Here is a 19,876-nt window from a genome sequence, read left to right on the forward strand (position 1 = left end):
ACATGCACAATAGAGCTATAAGTGTCACGTCTTTCCTTAGTTTCGATTGTTCTGGTTTTGTCTTCTGTGCCTAATTTCCTTGTCAGTTAATAAGTATCTCACCTGATTCTGTTTTAACTGATTTTGTTCCCCTATTAAAGCCTGTCTGTTCATTTAGTTCATTGTCCAGTATTGTTTTTATGTGTTAATGGAAAGCTATATGTGTCTGCTCCTGGTTTATCATTTTCAATTATTACTTAACTATCTTTGGGATTCTACTTTTTTCATATGTGTTTGGATTATACAGTTTTTGTGACAATACGAGACTTTCTGTTCTACTTATATGCAGAAGATTGGTCTTGACATTGTAACTCTAGGTATGCTTGCAAAGGATAACATCAGAAAAATGTATTATTCATCTTTTTAATCTGTACTCTATGATACATTATTTGCTGAAACCTGCTTTTCTCTAAGTGAATCCTACTTTTTCAGAACTAAATGAATAAAACATGTTATAATAGCAGCGTAAAAAGGGAGTCAATTTAATGTCACCTGTCAATGTCTTTCTAATATATTCTTCTCTGAACTGTGCCCCACTTGATAATTGTTTATTTGCATTAATCAGTGACATTTAAAATATACATTTTGTTTCATATTTTATTCAAGTGTATGTGGTTAAATTGCCATTTTTTTAATACAGTATTAATTAGGTGAGTTAATTACATGACAACTCATTCTAGAATAAAAGCATTTGATGCTTTTGATGCATATATTTTATTAGTAGTGTAGGCATAGTATATGATTGTTAATGAAAAGATAAAAGTGATTTTATTTTAAGAATTGTATTTTAGCAAAAATATACTGCATGTAATTCTAGTTTTTTTGTGTAAACATATGCAGCAGAGTAATCATGAATCATTTAAAATATTTCATGAATATTCATGTTTTAAGAGTAAGAGTGACGGTGTATTTCCACCACAGCAGAGCGTGCTACTTGCAACGCTGCAACACGATCGCTATGGGGAGTGCCACGGTAGAGCACTCCTCCAAAACAATGTTTCCACCTTGTATAAGCTTGCACATTTGGGAAATTTTTTTTTCCATTGCTCGTTTAACAGTACTGTCATTTAAAAAAAAAAGTGTTTACTTCTTTATTAAAATGAATGTATTATTATTGTGTATTATATGATGAAAGTTAAAAAACCTTAAAAGGCATTTTCTGCCTTAAAATCATTTTTAAGTCTCTCCTGTGTCTAAGGCAACAGAACTGGTGAGCTGAAAGCAGGTTTATAAATTGTTATACTGTCATTGTTCTTGTTACATTTATTCATGTGTTTTATTTTTGATAAGCATTTTCTGTTTAATTTTTAAACAGTTTTATCTTGTTGCCTTTTATAGACTACTAACTGTAATGGTTTATATTTTTGTCAGATTTTTCTTGAAAACAGAAAAAAACATTATCCAAGAAAAACATCCAACTCACTTAACATTGAAGAAAATTTAATCAAATCAAACTTTTGCAGTACAGAAATAAGAATTAAGAGTCATAAAATAAGTAAAACACCAGTACAGTAAATTTTTTTTAGGTTTTACATTTTCTAAAGTATATTCTTGTTTTGTTCTTCTGTTCTTCTGATTTTGGCAATAGTTTGCATTAGATTGTTAATGTCTAAGCATCAACATGTTTTCTTCGTTTCAGTGCCCATGCTGTTACAGCAATAATCAAACAAACCACTATAACTGCTACACAAACTGAAATGATAATTACTGTCAAATTCAGGCCCGGATTTTAGAATCCTGGTGGGTTGGGAGCAGGCAGGATCTTTGATACTTGAGCAATGTTGGATATTTCAGATATTGCATCAGCTTTGTCATCAGAGCGAAGAGCAAAGAAGAGTGTGGTACCATTCTCAATTGTCATATTAAATGAGTGATGTTCTACTGATCCAGCCTCCTTAGATGAGGCGGCAGATGTGCTGACTAATGAAGATTTGCTGAAGTTCATTCGAAGCATTTCAATGTCATCGCTCCATCTGATCTCATAGGATTTAGCTTAAACGAAATTTATATATAAAAAGTTTAAAGCACAATAAGGTGACTGTTATTTTAATATATTTATTTCAGCACTCAAGATTAAGTTACACAATAAAAAAAAAACTTTTATAAACAATTATTATAGCAAAATGTTTTTACCTGTTCCCTGGTCTAAGTCTTCACCAGGAGCTGTACAGATGAGAAGGACTGTGTTCTCCTGGATTTCTGCATTAAGATCTGTGATTTTGTTTGGAGGATAATTTGGTGGTTCTGAAGTAGTAACCTGAAAACTTTCTCCAGTGGCTGTTCTGCTAAAGTTTCCTTCAACAAGTGGTTGTTCAGGAACCGGAGGCTTCGGAGGGTTCAGCTCTACGTTATCTAAAAAGTGAAATGAAAACGATGCCATGCAATGCCACATTTCACAATATCACTAGAACTACTGCCGGTTTCAAGCAACATTGCACAATATTGATGATGTCATAGTTTACCATCCAACACGTATCCAGGTACATATAGAGCGCCACTCTTTCTGTGGACAGTAAATCTGGATTGTCCGTCTTTATTCTTCACTCTCACTTTCAAGCTGATTCTGCCTTTTACTAACTTCGTGAAATATCTATAATAGATCCCTTCATTTTTGAAAGCATCAGCTCCTGTAACAGATGAAGATTTACAGTTTGTTTATTTATATTTTAGCATGTGTGTGTGCTTGAAAAAGGATTATGGGTAATTTACCTGCTCCATTATCCAGTAGGTCTAATTGTTGCATTGTCCAAGTTTCTGATTCCAGTGTGGCCTTCACTTCAGCATTTATTACAGGTCTGTAAATCAGTCAGGACCTTTCAAGTCAAGAAAAACCCAAGTAAAAATTGAAGACAAATAATCTTTTATTTGGCAGATTTGCTTAATTTACATTTGGTGGTATGGCTCTGTTCTAAATTCCCCATCCTTTTCATGAGCTCCATGAGAAGTAAGATGGGGAAGCAGCAACAGCAGCATCTGGGGTGACTCTCCCGGTTTAGCTGGGAGAGCAGCTCAACCCCCCTGAGAACAGAGTGTGCAAAAAAAAAAGGACAGCAGAGTACGGTCGATCAAGTAAAATTAAAGGAGGAGCTGGGGAGGTGGTGGGTTTAGAGCAGCATGCATTAGAAGCAGTGAGGCAGGCTTGCCTGAACCGATATTTAAATAGGGCGCCCAATTGAGAGAATATGGGGTGACTCTCCCGGTTTAGCTGGGAGAGCAGCTCAACCCCCCAAAACAAAACCATACAAGGCAATCCTCTTCCGAGGCAAACCTCGGAGAGCCAGCAGAGGAACAAAATGAGCGGTCTCTGAAACTAGATTTATTGCATTTCTCATGTTACTGCCTTCCCAGACTATCGCTTGATCCTCGACTTTATTCATATGGCTAAAAGCATCTGCCGAATGAATAGATCTGAGGGGAGTTGACTGATTTGCAAGAGCATAAGAAGTGTAGCAATATTTATAAAATACGTTCTAATCACCACATATTGTATACGTTACTAAAATAAATAATTAAGAAAGAATATGCAGAAAAGCATAAATACAAATTATTGTTATTCAAATGAATAGCACATTAATCGGTCAATCTGCAACATTTATATTTCAAAGTGACAACAGCCACAAATCCATAAAATAAATATCACAATCAACTGCTGATTTATTATTTAGTAAGAATAACTTAATATGTTTCCCGGCCATTCATTCTGATTAGCACTAGCGCTGTCACTCTCTGCATGACTGTGTGTTCATCTATTACCTCCACAATATGTTTTCAATTAATGATAAAAATACTGAAGCGTCTGAAAAACGACATAGAGCTTCTGTACACTTTTATTTCCTCGGAACTCAGAACAATGAATAACACTGCCGCACCGGGCTGATCTACAGTAACTCTGCCCGTCCTCTTTCCGGAGCTGTCAAAACTACCGTCAACTCTCTATAACTATAGCACATCATCATTAATGACACTTTCTGTGCGCTACAATATCATCTTGATCGTGGAAGTATGCTGTCATTGGTGTTTGGTGCTTTCATTTGGCTTGAGGTAAAGTTAACAAATAGTTAACGAGGGGTGAACGCACATAAAACTTTTAAACAGTGGATGGGAAAGGGTCTTGTATCGCTTCCACATCATATTAAGATGCATTTATAACAAAGAATGGCAAAAATGCAGACGTCATGTTAATGAACACACCTTATAACGTTACTGCTAATGACGTTAACTCCAATGTGCTACTGTGTGAACTGAAGAATGCGCTAAATAACGCAGCCTAACGCCGTTTTCATAATAAGAGTTTTAAAGGGGGCTATAAAGCGATCTCGAATTCTTGTACAGATTACATTACACACAATATTTTAGGGGGGCTGAGCTAGAACTTTAGGGGGGACTTTATCTCCCCTAAAAAGGGCCTAGCAACGCCACTGAGGCCCGATATAGCTGAAGCTGTAAATTTTGTTATTTTTGCCACAAATTAAAGAGCTGCACTCATAGCTTTTTGAGCCTCGAGGATGGCTCGAGGATCAGGTCGAAGATAGTGTGCGTAAGCGGCTGAGGACCATCGTCCCATGGCCTTCAAAGTGGAAACAGTGGTGGAAGAAGCCGCTGCTGTTGCGGCACCGCTGCGCAGCGAATGTGCAGTATAGCGGTCCCGAGGAAGCCCGCAATATTGGCAAAGCAGACGAAGATGGGTGAGGAACCAGCGCCTGGAAACAGGCGTTCCTTCCTCTGTGGCAAAAATGAGTCTTTCGGACCAGCATGTGAACGTTTTTTTAGGTAGGCCAACATGGAAGACAAAGGACAAAATGCAGTGTTACTTTCAGAGATGAATACGACAGTTCCTTCCTAGTTTCTATCCGTTTTTGAATGTTTTAGAAATAAGTTGAAGTGTTGAGCATAGATTGATACATCTAGAACTGTTAGGTCATGTGATAGATTGAAAGAATCTGTGAGAGTAGTAAACTCCCCACCTCTAAGAAAACCATAGAATGCCGTGAGCAAAACAGTTTCCAGCAATACATCAAAATAAGGCCCAAAGCACCCTTCTCTTAGCAGTGATATCATCTTTCGTAAGAGTGACAGTGTAAAAGGGAGACGCTTATCATTGGCTTGGGGTTTTTCTCTTTTGAGACCATTTAGCAGAAGACGAATTGATGAATTTCCTAATAGGCTGATGGTGGACGGATCCAGGCAGCGCAGGTGGAACTGGATGCCGGCAATCATATTTTTTATACTAGAAGGCTGCATTTTTCTCGATTCAAAACAATGAACAATAAAAGCACTGACACATGAAATGTCAACTGGAAGAACAGATACAGAAAATGTGGCACAGAAGGAACTGAAGTGAAACCAAGCAGAGTCGTACATTTTAAATGTGGATTTAGCTAGACCTTTACGCATATAGCGAGCTGCAGAGTGCAGATAGGATTGAAGGGTTGTGTCTTATCTAGTATGGTTTGGCTAAAAGAGGGGCAGACCAGGCTGGATGGAGCTGCTTCAGGGGCTTGGAAAAGGGAATTTCTGAAATTCAAATCGAGACAAAGATGCAGCATATTGATTGTTTAAGCCTGGAATGTGAGCTGCCTGAAATTTGAAGTTACCGATGACTGATGACCAAGTGAGGCGCCTAAAAAACCTATTTATGAGTGGCACTGAGGATCGACCCTTGTTAATTATATAGACCGTGACTCATGTCACAAAAGAAAAGGATTTGTTTCCTAGCCAAGTATTTACCCCATAAAATGCAGGCTATTATGATAGGATATAGTTCCCACAGAGCAGTTGACAAAATTTCATCTGGTGCATGTTGCAGCTCATTTGGCCACGTGCTAGCAAACCATTGACCATTAAAGACCCCACCGAAACCGACGGAAGGCGCAGCATCTGTGTACAATTTAAGGGCTGCGGAAGACTCAAGGTCGTCATTATAGAAAAAGGAGATGCCGTTCCAATTGTCGATGAGCAAAGACCAGAAGCTGAGATCTGATCTGCAGCCTGCATCTAGGATAACTATATCCTTAAGATCCTTGACAGACTTGAAAAGGTCAAGAAGCCTTGCTATCAAGGACCTGCCCTGGGGAATAATTTGCATGGCAAAATTGAGGTGGCCTAACAACGATAGCAAATCTCTTTTCTCATAACTTCTCTTATGCGATTTAATTTTTCCATGGGAAGAGAGGCTTGCATGAGATTGGAATCCAAAGTGATGCCAAGAAACTGGATGACTTTGAGGGGACCTACCATTTTTTCCTCAGAGAGGGGAATCCCTAGGTAGTAGAATGTGCATTTAAGTGCCGATATACAGCGATCTGGCTTGGAGTGTGGTTGTGGATAATCTACTAGCAAAAATCGTCTAAAAAGTGAAGCACGAACGGCAATTTGGAGTTGTTGAGAAGAATCCAACACAACGCTTCTGACAGTGAATTGAATATTTTTGGACTGCTGCGACAGCCGAAGGTAAGCCTCACCGAAAAAAACAATTGGTTTCTCCATTTAACACCAAATAAATGCCACTGTGATGGATGTAAGGGCATGATTTTAAAGGCGTCTGAGATATCCGCCTTGGCTAGCCAAGCACCTCTCCCTGCTTGCTTAATGAATTTAATTGCATCATCAACGGAGGCGTAAAGGAGAAAAAGGAGCGGAAGGAATAAGCCTGTTGCTACTTGGAGTATTGTCATTGTGAGGGGCGGAGAGATCAATAATTAATCGCTTTTTTCCAGAATATCTACTGGTAGCGATTCCTTTGGGATTAATTCTAAGGGTTGTGAAGGGGGATGTATCAAACGGCCTGATCATAAAACCTTTCTGAACCTCCTTCTCTAACAATAAATCTACTACTTCGGGTTCGTTAGAAGCAGGAAGCAAAATATTGCAGGCAAAAGAGGACTTGGGTAACAGAAATAATCCTGCAAAAAAAACCATGGACGAGACCAGTTAATAAATAATTGACAAAACAGCGATTAGGAGGATTTCTCAATGCTCTTGAGTTGAAGGTTTTATTTCTTTTTCTCCTTCCTCAGAAAGTGAGTTTGTCTTGGGCAAACTGATTTTGGATGACCCTCCCCGCAATAACTACAAGCATGAATGTATTTACAACTATAGAATTTGCAAAAATTTTCATTAAAATTGTAGCACAATGGAGTTGCAAATGGCATCACCTTAGAATCACCAGGCTTGGGACTTTGGCCAGATGGTTGCAGGGACACAGTTTTTGGGTACAGATTGGATGTGTGAGAGCCACAAATCGAGCAGGAAAGAGCTTGGTGACCAGTGCCAGACATGTCTGCTGATGAGGGCCAAATCGACTACCGACCAGTCCAGTCTTTGATTGAATCGCTGAATTTACATGGCGGATTTAGGGGAGAAGGATTTATGATACTCATAGAAGAGAGTTCCACCATAGGTCAGAGCAAGGTCGGATATAATGGCAAAATACGTGTCCAACTCTGCCCTATGAGCAGGATAAACTTCGCATATGACATCTCTGTATGCTCCGAATGCCACATTAAATTCCGCTAGAGTTAGTGTCTTTGAAAGTCGGGGGTCGCTGTCTTTCAATTCAAGTTTATTTATATAGCGCTTTTCACAATGTGTATTGTTTCAAAGCAGCTTTACAGGGGCAAACAGGAAAAACAGAAAAGGTAAAACACAGCACAGTGCATAGTATTTATACAACGAGTAAGATCATTCTAATAAATTATATCTAATTTCTAGATAAATAAATAAATGCACTCTCCCGGTGAGCAGGCCAACACTGCCATGCTGTGGCGAGGAACCCAAACTCCCATGATTGAACCAGGCTCAGCCGGGACGGCCAGATCCCCTCTGATGTGTCATAGCTGCACGCAAACTGATGACATGTGATTACAATTTTAGCATTTAATACCAAATATTGTAACTTCAGCATTAATAAGACAAATAATCCGTCTTTGCTCTTGGTTTGGGGTGTATTGGTCTGAGCTGGGATGGTCTGATGGTCATATTTCTCTTGGCTGGTGGTGGAATTGCCTTGGATGGAGCTGGGATGGTCAGTCAGTCTGCAGCTGTAGCTGGCATAATCTCAAATTGGGGATGGGCATCTGTCGGTCGTCTGGACATGGTGTAACTTCTTCCTACCTCGGGATGGGCCTCCCGAGGCAGAGGCAGAAAGAGAATAAAGAGAATGATTAGCGTAGCTGCTGTTCAATAACTATGCATTAAGTGATAGCTTGGCTGAAAAGATGTGTCTTTAATCTAGATTTAAATTGGGAGAGTGTGTCGGACCCTCGAATAGTATCAGGAAGGCTATTCCAGAGTTTAGGTGCTACGTATGAGAAAGTTCGACCCCCTTTGGTGGATTTAGTTATTCTAGGTGTTATCAAAAATCCTAAATTTTGAGATCTTAGAGAGCGTGATGGGTTGTAACGGGATAAAAGCTTGGTTAAGTAAGTAGGGGCTAAACCGTTCAGGGCTTTGTAAGTAATTAAAACGATTTTAAAATCAATACGATACTTAATGGGTAGCCAGTGAAGCGATGATAAAACTGCGGTTATGTGATCGTATTTTCTTGACCTAGTAAGAACTCTGGCAGCAGCATTCTGAACTAACTGTAGTTTGTTTATCGATGATACAGGACAACCACTAAGTAGAGCATTACAATAGTCATGAAAAATCGTGAGGTAACAAATGCATGAATAAGCTTTTCTGCGTCAGCAACACATAAAATATTTTGTAATTTGGCAACATTTCTAAGGTGGAAGAAGGCTGATTTTCTGATATTTGAGATGTGATTTTTTAAATGACAGGTTGCCGTCTAATATAACGCCTAGGTCTTTAACTGTATTTGTTGGAGTAACAGTCTTTAAGCGTAAATGATACATCGCCGCAATCTACAACACGTCTGTCGCATGATTCTGAGCCCAGTAATATTTTAATAAGGTTGATATCGTTACCTGCTAGGATTTGGCTTCCCAGCTGATGAGAAATTACAGCAGCCTGAAAAAAAAAATGGAGAGCCGGTGGACACGGGAACTGCACCTCCCATCCTCTGCGAGATGGCCATTGGAATGACGTCATCATCCTGATCAGGAGCCGAGGGTTGCAGCAATCTCGCCGATGTGAATTGCGATGTTGACGGACCGTGGAAATGGGGATCTGCCAGATCGCGGGTTTTTGAACCTGATTCTAGAGCCTGAATTCTGGAGTTCATGTCGGAGAGCGAAGACTGGATACTGGACAATGCTGACAACACTGGATCGTTGCTTTGGGCCGTCGAGTGGATTGTTCGGGCTAAACCGGCGGGACCAGCTGACCGTTTAGGTGTAACGTAAGCCTCAGCTGGAGTGGGTGCGGGTTCGGAATTTTTTATCTTATGGGTGTTTTTCTTGCTGGATAAAGGAGGAGGTATAAGCAATTGTGTCGAAGACATGTCGACGTTCTCACAGAATAGAATGAACAAATCTTTGTGAGTAGCTCCCGTCGGAACCGGAACATTGCTCTTATACAATGTCTCCAATATCTTAGGCAGTGGCCAATCATTAATGCTGGGAAGGCTGGAGGATTTGCTTGCCAAGCGAGAGCTCCGACGGACTGGAACAGTGCTCTCCTCTTGGGTGACATCCTCTGCATGGATGGGATGTTGTTTCTTCGATGGATTCGAAGTGTTACGGATCTTCGTCATTTGCGGCGAAAAACATTTTGAGGAATCGGGTGAGTAAAATCCAAAAAATGAATAACCTCATTGCGAAGGGAAACGCTAAGGAAAAAAAATCGCTTGGTAGAGCAGCAAGCATTAGAAGCAGTGAGGCAGGCTTGCCTGAACCGATATTTAAATAGGGCGCCCAATTGAGAGAACGTATCAGATCGGCTGATGGGCTGGGTTAGGGTTGTGATCAGCTGATAACCAAGCTTGACTACAAGGCCTGCCGGAACTAACGCTGATGCTTAATTTCTGACTAACCTCAGCAAACACAATCACCGGTTTACTGCCACTGATCACCTGCTGATTCACATGTGCTTTGACTATGATAGGAGGAACATCAGAGCGAGCTGCTTGACTGGTTACTGTTATTGTCAAAGATTGAAGTTGTACACTCAGAATACTGTACTTCCAGTCTCCAGACTAACAAATACAACATAGATCACACAAACCTTTTAAGACTTTGTCTTAAGGATAACACTTATCTAAATTATTCATGAAAAATAATTAATTTTGAATAATTTTGTTTCAAAACTTTTTGTTAATGATTATTTTGAACATTTGGCCTCAATGCCTTTTTATTATGCACGGAAACACTTATGCTTAAATCTTATGGTTTGAACAATAAACTTCAGCCATAACCCCTGTATTGCTATTAAAGTCGTCATACCTCTGCAGATCCTGGAATTTTTAGTGTGAGTGTCTTTGCTCATATCTGCTTGACTGTGGTCGGACCCATTTGGCGTCTGTATATATGCAGTAGGTGCACTGAGTTCATATATGATTAAAAAGCCGGTTTTGTTACCGATGGTCGAATCCACTGACACTGTTCCATTGAACCAGTCAGCTGTTGTCTTTCCCGTACTCTCCAGCTGTAAGCGTACAATAAAAAGAACACATGAACACGTACAATATAAAGTGTATATATGTAACCCTCTTTCTCTCTCTCCTCGCGCTTACTGGGCCCTAGCACCGCCTCTGCTACTCTGCGTTGTGTTGTGTTTGTGGGTGGGTGGGTGGTGGTGGTGGTATAGAGCGGGGATTCAGACAATAAGGGGTTCGGGATCGTGGCTCGACCGTTTATTCCACAGCACGGAAACTGTAGTGTTGATAACATGAACTCACTTAAGTTTCAAACTAACAAAGTACATTTCAATGCACAGGCAATTCGACAGCAAGCTCGTGCTGCTTATATCATCATACGCAGCTTTGCATTAGCCAACATGTATAAATCACATTTAAAAGGAAAAACAAAAGATTTTAATTCTCTAGATTACTCTGCATTTAGATTGTTAGCAGTTTATAACACAAATATCTCAATAAAATGAACTTCAGTGCGATAACAAAAAATATATTTTACATTTGCCCTTTTCCACTAACGTTAACGTGGCTTACCTGTAGTGTTGATAACATGATCTGAAGAAAAGATGGCACACTACTCATGTTATCACCACTACGGTACATCAAAAAGCTCAAAATAGCGCGAACGGCACTTGGAACATTGCTATGGGGACATCTGGTGGGCAACTCAATACACTGCCTTACATATACATACAATATATAAGTCATAAAATGGGTAATGAACTTGCCAAACCTGAACTGGTTCTTTCGTGTAATCTCCAGTTGGTATTGTAAGTGAAGCAAATGCATCCACTTACAGATTGGAGGTGATATCATCAGTTGCTATGATAAATTTACCATCTAATTTCAAAATGGAACAAAAGAGAAATTTGCATATGATTGACTTTTAATGCATTCACTCACAGACAAATACCCTGGCTGAAATTTTTAAGCCAATTGAAAAAATACATAGATTGTGGAACTCAACGTCAACGTTTTGGTGGCCTATGCAAACCCTGGGGATGGGGGAGGATATTGGTCATAAGTGGTCCAATAACCATTAAAAATCTACTTGTGGTCCAGTTGGTGATAGAAGTTATAAATCCGTTGTTTGGTGTCTGCATCTCTGGGACCCAATTTGTGTACACACTTACCAGTCCTGTCCGCTATATCCTGCAGTTCTTTGGCAGCCTTAGGACCCAAAGCCAAAGTGTGTATAATGGCACCACTTTGTATTGCAGCAGGAGCACAATCATTGATGTTGTCTGTTGCCTCACCATCAGTAAGAAAAATAATTTAATCTCCTAATGCATCCTTATTATCTGCTTTAATCACCTGATGGGTATAAAAAGAAATACATAACATTTACATGTTTTATTTATACACTTCACACAAACATACAAAATTAACATAATTAACAGTGCACCTCCAATGGCAGATGATTTGTTTGAACCTTGTTTGGATACAACCATTATTTCTGTAATTGTTGTGCCAATGATGGTGGAAAAATGACACACTTTATGTTTAATGTATGTTACTGCCACATACTCCCATGCTTCCTGAGACATCAAGGATGAGACAAACGACACGTTGCATTCTCTGCACAACATTGAAAGATGTTGCTGGTGGAGGGGATGGCAGCGGTTTTAGAGATTGAAGGGCATCACTGTCCACAGAATCCTCAAATATTACTGTCCACGTTGCTTTATTTCCACATTTCTCATTTTGCATGTTTGGGGCCGCACCACTGTGATCATCTTTTCGACAAAACGCAACTACCAAAAATGTTTTTTTAAATTGCAGATTCAAAATAGAGTTTTCTAAGATCATTTGTGAAAATGCTTTTATTCATTTTCTAATTTAAAATGTATTTTCTTAATTACAAAAATATTAAAACGCAATTTGAGTAAATGTTGTTTTAAAAATGTGCACAAATATCAATATTTATAAGTATTCTCTCAAGACTCTTATTGTTATTTTCTGTTAATGTCACTGGAGTTAATACTTACAGAAGCCACACTTGGTAAATACATAATGGAGCTTTTTGTGTTTTGATGTTTGTTTGGAAAGAACTGAGACTCTTTGGTAGGTAGTGAAGTTTGAGGGTCAAGGACACACGACTGAAGAATTCTAGAAGAGTAATCGTAATACTGGCCTGTAATCTGTTTACTACATCTATAAACGAACACATAGACAATGTTGGTCATCCTTGCTAAATTATAATAATTTGGTATCTTTTTGATAGTAAATTATTGGTTTATAACCTTGTAGCTTGAACACCATTAGAAATGTAGAATGTCTTGTCTTCATTGTATTCATCATATACTCCCCATCTCAGATGAGCCCATTCATGAACCAAAACCTACAATGGTCCTACAAACAAAAAAATAAAAACATTTCAGAAAATCAAAATAGCACATACAATAGTTTGAATAATTTCATGATAAATGGATGAATAGTGACCTTTTAATCCATAAATCTGATTGAAACTATCATCTAGGAGGAAGTTTGGGGTGAAATGAATGTATGGACTCTCTGATCCACAATCTTCATACTGGTTAGTGTACGGATCATCACCACGTGCTGGATTGTCAATTCTTATTCTGGCCTGCATTGGATTTACAGTTTGTGTCAGAAACATGTGATTGAACATTTATTTTGTCCAAACAAGACAATACTTCCAAATCTTCCATACCTTCTCAAAGGATTCTGTTCTTGATTTGTTAAAATCGGTGCTGTTCGAGTGAGATGGTACTAATATTGTAATGTCTTTGAAATAGACCCTTTTCTCCATTGCTTCAAAAAGATACGGAGAGCCCTCAGTAAACATCTCCTGTCCAATAAAATAGATAAAATGACAATGAACTTCCAAATGTATTTATACAAAATGAGGACAGTCTATACAAGTCTCGCTTGAAATCTCATTCTAGAGCTATCACAATTACAGATTTGCAGTACAACACTATCATTGTCAAAAGAATTGGTTCTCTCACAATGTCTATTTGAAAAATAAAATAAGAAAAAATAAATAAATGAAATATAACAAATGCAAGCAGTTAAATTCATCCTAAGTTTTATTAATTTAAATGCCTGTATATTCCAACACCTCATTTTATAAATTGGATTCATCATTCTATTAAATATTTAAAAATGGATAGGAAGGAAATACAATGGACAAAATATTACTTATAAAGTTCATTAATAAGAGGAAAACTCTTTATATTCACCTTTATTTTATCAATGATTCAGTTGTCCTGCTTTACTGCTGAACTGATCGCCACCGAAATTTCAGTGTATCCATTTCCCTCCAGTTTAATTCCAGAGCAGGTGGATGACAGCAGCATCCACAACCAGACAACAGCTCTTGGGTCCATAACTGTATATTTTTTAACTGAAACTCCAGAACCTAATTTTAAAGATGTTAAGACAATAATTGACTTGAAAGACATAGATAAGAAGAATCTGCCTTTTATCGTAATAAGCTTACGAGTCAGGTATAAAGAGCTATAATGTAACCTTATTGAGAAACAAACATGATCACTATGAAGAATTGCAGAAAGGGATGCCCAACCCAATTTGTTGTGTGAACATATTTTCTTACAGATCATTTCCTTATAACTGTAAGATTACAGTTATAAGCTCTAACAAACTCGTGAAGGCTCACACTTGATGGTAAAGAAGTAACAATGTAACACAAACTGCAAACCTGCTTAATGTGTACATGTACTTACTGTAATAATAAGAATAAATGTGTGGTAACTAGGTATCAGATTAGATTCAATCCATTTAAACCAGCACTTGGCTGGTTACACCAAGTAATTGTAGTAAAAACAGTGCAAAATCTTTTGGTCCAGTGTTATTTAAAAAAACAAAAAATACTTGTGCACTGCCTGCTAAAGGCTACTCTGTAAAAATTGTTCTGTAAAATATCGGAAAAATACTAAAAAGCTGAGACGACAGTAATTTACTGTAATTTTACGTTATTCATGCTGTGAAATAAATTTATGGTGGATTGCTGTAAGAATTAAAGACAGAACATAGCTCTTTATTAACTTACTCCTTATTGCACAATATTGTCCTTTGGGCTACACACGTTCGCTTGAAATAAAATATAAAATTAAAAAATATTAATACAATTATTTTAAAAGAATATATAAAATAAGCAAATGTTTTCGAAAGGACATAATTTTTTTTTTTTAGAGCAGAAACACAAAAAAGGATGACACAAGTACCAAGCCACCAAGTCAAGTTTTTCACTAGCAAATCTAATAATTGCTACTTAAAAATAGAACAGTGGCAAGCAGAACAAATAATTGAAATTTAAAAATGAAATCATGGTTCTACCCCAAGGCTGGTAAAGCCTGAACAGAAATGGTAGAACCATGACAAAAACAATGGCAATAAAACAGGTTAAATAACAGAGGCTGTACCCCATCTAAACTTAACACATTAAAAACATGAGCGTCCTTTTATTAAGAGTCTTATGAAATACTGAAGGTGCTGGCATTCAAAAATTAGGAACTATCCAACAACCATCTGTTGCAGATGATAATAACGTTCGTTGTTTGTTTTTCTCCCTAATTTTCTTCCTTGGTGAGGGGAAAGGTCGACTATAAGGACATACAAGGGAATAGTGGAGCTGCCGTTTTCTGTAATAACACAACATCGTTTTCATTTCTTAACTTATTTTAATGCAATGCATTCCAAAGTCCGGGGGCAGGAACAGAAAAAGCACAATAAACACTAGATCTAAACCTACACTTTGGGATACACAGTAAACTCTGGTTGGATGACAGAAGAGAAGCAATGGGGCTATATTCAGTTCAAATGTCAGATATATAGCAAGGAGACAGACCATTTAATGCTTTAAACGCTAATAAAATAATGACAATGAGCTCATTTTTAATAAAAACAAGTGTAAATCATGTATCATTCGAAACCCCCGGAAAAGTGTCAAGATAAAGAGGCACCTGTTTTTGAGAGGTGCACGCTACAATTAAATCCTAATATGGTACGCCGGAACTATGAGCGCAGAGTGACGGGCTAATGAAAAGGTGATGTCATATGAAACCTGATTGGAAGAAGATGATATCATGCACACATGATTAGTTTAAACTGTGATAACAACTTGAAAAGTCAGATGTGTATTCGTTGGATCACTTCAACTCAACTCAACTCAACTTTATTTATATAGCGCTTTTTACAATTTTCATTGTTACAAAGCAGCTGTATATGAGACACATTGAATACAAGTATGAATTCTACAAAGTATGAATACAAAGATGAACTCTGAATATCCCACTTTGCTTGCCCGGGCAAATAAAGTTTAAACTCTTGGCACCTTGGAACCCTTGTCTCTGAGATTTCTTCCTGAAGATGGAAAGCTGATTCGCCACAACATATTTGGTGACCCCGACGTGATCCAGGTTAGAAGGCCTGTGGCTGATGATTGTGATGGGTGAACCAGACAAGCTGATCGCACAAAAAAGGGCCCTAAAACAGGTGAGCATATTTGCTTTATAGTATATGTTTTGTGCGGTCAGCTAAAGGTAAACTCAGAATGTCGTTTGTCCTCTTAAAGCCTCTCCTAAATTGAACAAAATTTAATGTTAGAAATTTCCCCAGGTTGCCAAGTCTTTAGGGTATCCAGATCTCAAGAAATGTGTGTGCCTGATTGTGTGTATGAAAGAGTGTAAGTGTGCCGAGTAGGTACGCGGAGAGATTGTACATACGACTCCTGCCAGTGGTGCAGACGATATCAAGAGGATATAAATCTTGCTTTTGGGGGCAAGTCACACTGAAAGTGAGGTGTGCTGCGTAGGTACCATACTCAAGAAACCTGGGGGTGATCCATTGAATTTTGACAATTTCTGTCCAATTTCAAATTTACCATCTATTTCTAAGGTAATAGAAAAGTGTGTTGCCATTCAGATTCATGAATATCTCTCCAATAATAACTTGTATGAACAATTCCAATCTGGTTTTCGTCCCCACCATAGTACTGAGACTGCTTTTGTCAGAATAACCAATGATCAACTGTTGGCAGCAGACTCTGGGCTTCTAACCATACTTATCCTTCTTGACTTGAGCGCTGCCTTTGATACTGTCTCACATAAGATACTTTTTGACAGGTTAGTTTCCATTGGTATTACTGGCACTGCTCGTCTTGGTTTAGGTCATATCTATCTGGACGCAGTCAGCGTATTCAATTAAAAGGTTTTTATTCAAGAATATCTACAGTCACCACTGGTGTTCCCCAGGGTTCGGTGTTGGGCCCGCTTCTTTTCATTATTTATATGCTCCCTCTTGGCTATATTATAAGGAAGTATAACATTCATTTTCACTGTTATGCGGATGACACCCAACTTTACCTGTCTGCTAAACCTACAGCCATCCTCATCCTTTTCCTCCGCCATCTTTGTCAAGCTGTTTAGCTGAGATTAAAGATTGGCTCTCAGCAAACTTCTTGAAGGTAAATTGCAATAAAATTGAGGCTCTGCTTGTTGGCAATAGATCTGTTGTGTCTAAATCTAATTGATTTTCCCTATACGTTGACAATACTGCAATCTGTCCGTCCTCTCAGGTTAAAAGTTTGGGTGTCATCATGGATTGCACACTATCTTTTAAAGCTCAAATTAACAATATCACGCGGACTGCATATTTCCATCTGCGCAATATTAACCGTCTCCGTCCCTTTCTTTCAAATAGTAATACTGCAGTTCTTATCCACGCACTAGTCACTTCACGTATCGACTACTGCAATGCTCTTCTCACAGGTATTCCCTCCAGATTGCTACCTAAGCTTCAATCGGTTCAGAATTCTGCTGCCTGTGTTCTCTCTAGAACACCTTATACTGAGCACATTTCTCCAGTTCTCCAGCAATTGCACTGGCTTCCGGTTAAACATAGAGTTGAATTCAAAATCTTGCTACTCACTTATAAGGCACTTCATAATCTTGCACCACAATATCTTACTGAACTTCTTCATGTTTACACTCCATTACGTGCACTCAGATCTTCATCCTTAATTTCTCTTGTGGTACCTCGGATTCGACTTACTACTATGGGTGCAAGATCTTTTAGTTATGCTGCTACCCGCCTATGGAACTCTCTTCCTCTTGATGTTCGCAATAGCGAATGCTTGCTGATTTTTAAAACGCGTCTCAAGACATATCTTTTTCAACAGGCTTTTTTTAACCTTTTAACATGATTTATTGAGACTTTATTGGACTTTATATGTATATGCTCTTTGTTCGTTGTGTGTTTTGTTTTATGTAGTGACCTGTATATTGCTTGTGAGGTGACCTTGGGTGTTCTGAAAGGCGCCATGAAATAAAATGCATTATTATTATACGATTCCTGCCAGTGGGGCAGACAATATAAAGAGGATATAAATCTTGCTTAAATAAGCAAGTCACATTGAGAGTGTTCAGTCTAATCAGAACTGTGAAGAAATTAAAATGACTCTCGGAGAATCTGATATGTTACGTAAGGTCTACAAGATGTCATCACTTGGGAAGAACCCTGAGACAAAAGTGTTCACATATCTATGTGGAGACAACAACCAACAGCACTACCAGAGAGGCGTGTCTGAGATGCCTGAGAAAAGTGCAGAACAGGAGCAGCAAATTACTATACATGTTCCGGACAAAAGAGGCGCTGGAATCATACAAAACAACTACTGGCTGTGTGGGTACTGAGTGTACTTATAACTGGACAGGACTTTGTTCCCTAATAAAGTTACATTAATGAGTGATCATCATACCACATGAAATGATGACACGACAACAGAGGACACGAAGAGGATTGTTTGATTTCCTATCTGATAGCTCCTTGCCAAAGGATCATCACATCTGGACTGTGGCGGAGAAAGTCTCAGCTGCTTTTAGTCCAATGTTAGGAGTCAGCTCTTTAATGAATAAAGTTGAGATCACCAGATTTGAGTTTACATCATTTATGAACACAAGAAACATTTTAATAAAAGCCATTAAGGAAGAGCTACGTGGACTACGACTGACAGTTTTGCAAAATCGCCTGGTCTTGGACCAGTTAACACATGCGAAAGGAGGACTTTTGCAGTAATTGGACAAACCTGTGGCACCTATATTCCAGAGAAGAATGAACATCTCATCGGCAAGGACGGAAGATCATCTCTTTAATGATTGAGACTTTCACCAAATCTGAGGTTGACTAAGAAGAATTGAATTGGGACTGGATGACAAGTGTGTTTACTATCATGAACATTTTGTTTTGATTGCGGCTTGCTTTATTGCATGCATTATATTGACGTTATGCATTTGGCCATGTATCATGAAGTCATTTCAACGAACAGATGCAGCCACTGTTCCTAGTCAGATGATTGTTTATGCTGTATCACAACATAGCATGAATAATGGTCACACATATACTATTGACTAAAAAAGGTCAAGAAACTGATGCATATTAGAGGGTTAAAAACAGAAATACTAATGTTATGAAGTATTTACAGAAGGGTGGAAGGATTTTTACATGTATATTGCTTGCTTGTAACCTAAGTATCATTTGAACCTACGTATCATTTCATCTAACGTAGTTCTTTATCCTAAGTATTTTATCATTAACTGAATGCACAAAATTTATTAAACTGTTTGAGCACTATTGATTTTTTTTAAATATTTTACATGTTACAATTTATAATAGTCTATAATTTCCTGTTAAAGAATAACATTTCGTTGGAGTGTCAGGCTTGTCAGCCTCAAACAGGGGATTATATGGTGGTTTTTCTATTATAGTATTGAGTTTTCTTATATAAAATGATACATTTAGTTAGTTATAGGTTTCATGTATTCTTCTAAAACAATATTGGGCCTTATGTATTATAAGTCTGAGCTCTTGAACACCTGCATAAACAACAAACAGCTTATCTTAACTGCACGTACACCACACATAATTATTAATAAGGAAGTTTGGTTTGTCGCATAGAGTCATGGACGCTGGTATTTCTAAACAGTGAGCTCATTTTAACAAAGCTAATGTTATGAGTCTGAACACTTGAACATCTGCACACACAGCAAATATCTTTTAACACTAAGACGTACACCCTACACACTTTTGTAGAGAAGTTTATTTAAGTTTATTTACTGTGCATACAACCAAGGACACAGGGTGGCTCATGGTCGCTAAACAATGAGCTAATTTAAAAAAAAACAAGTGTAAATCATGTATAATCCGAAACCCCCCGAAAAGTGTCAAGATAAAGAGGCACCTGTTTTTGAGAGGTGCACGCTACGATTAAATCCTAATATGGTAGGCCGGAACTAGAGGGACGGGCTAATGAAAAGGTGA

At 38.2% G+C, this 19,876-nt stretch overlaps 1 pseudogene; it reads right to left on the reverse strand.

The window, feature by feature from the left end:
* Positions 1–1,648: 1,648 nt before the first annotated feature.
* On the reverse strand, positions 1,649–13,926 carry LOC130428711 (calcium-activated chloride channel regulator 4A-like; annotated as a pseudogene).
* Positions 13,927–19,876: the final 5,950 nt, after the last annotated feature.

Source organism: Triplophysa dalaica, chromosome 9, assembly GCF_015846415.1.
Source record: "Triplophysa dalaica isolate WHDGS20190420 chromosome 9, ASM1584641v1, whole genome shotgun sequence".
NCBI lineage: Eukaryota > Metazoa > Chordata > Actinopteri > Cypriniformes > Nemacheilidae > Triplophysa > Triplophysa dalaica.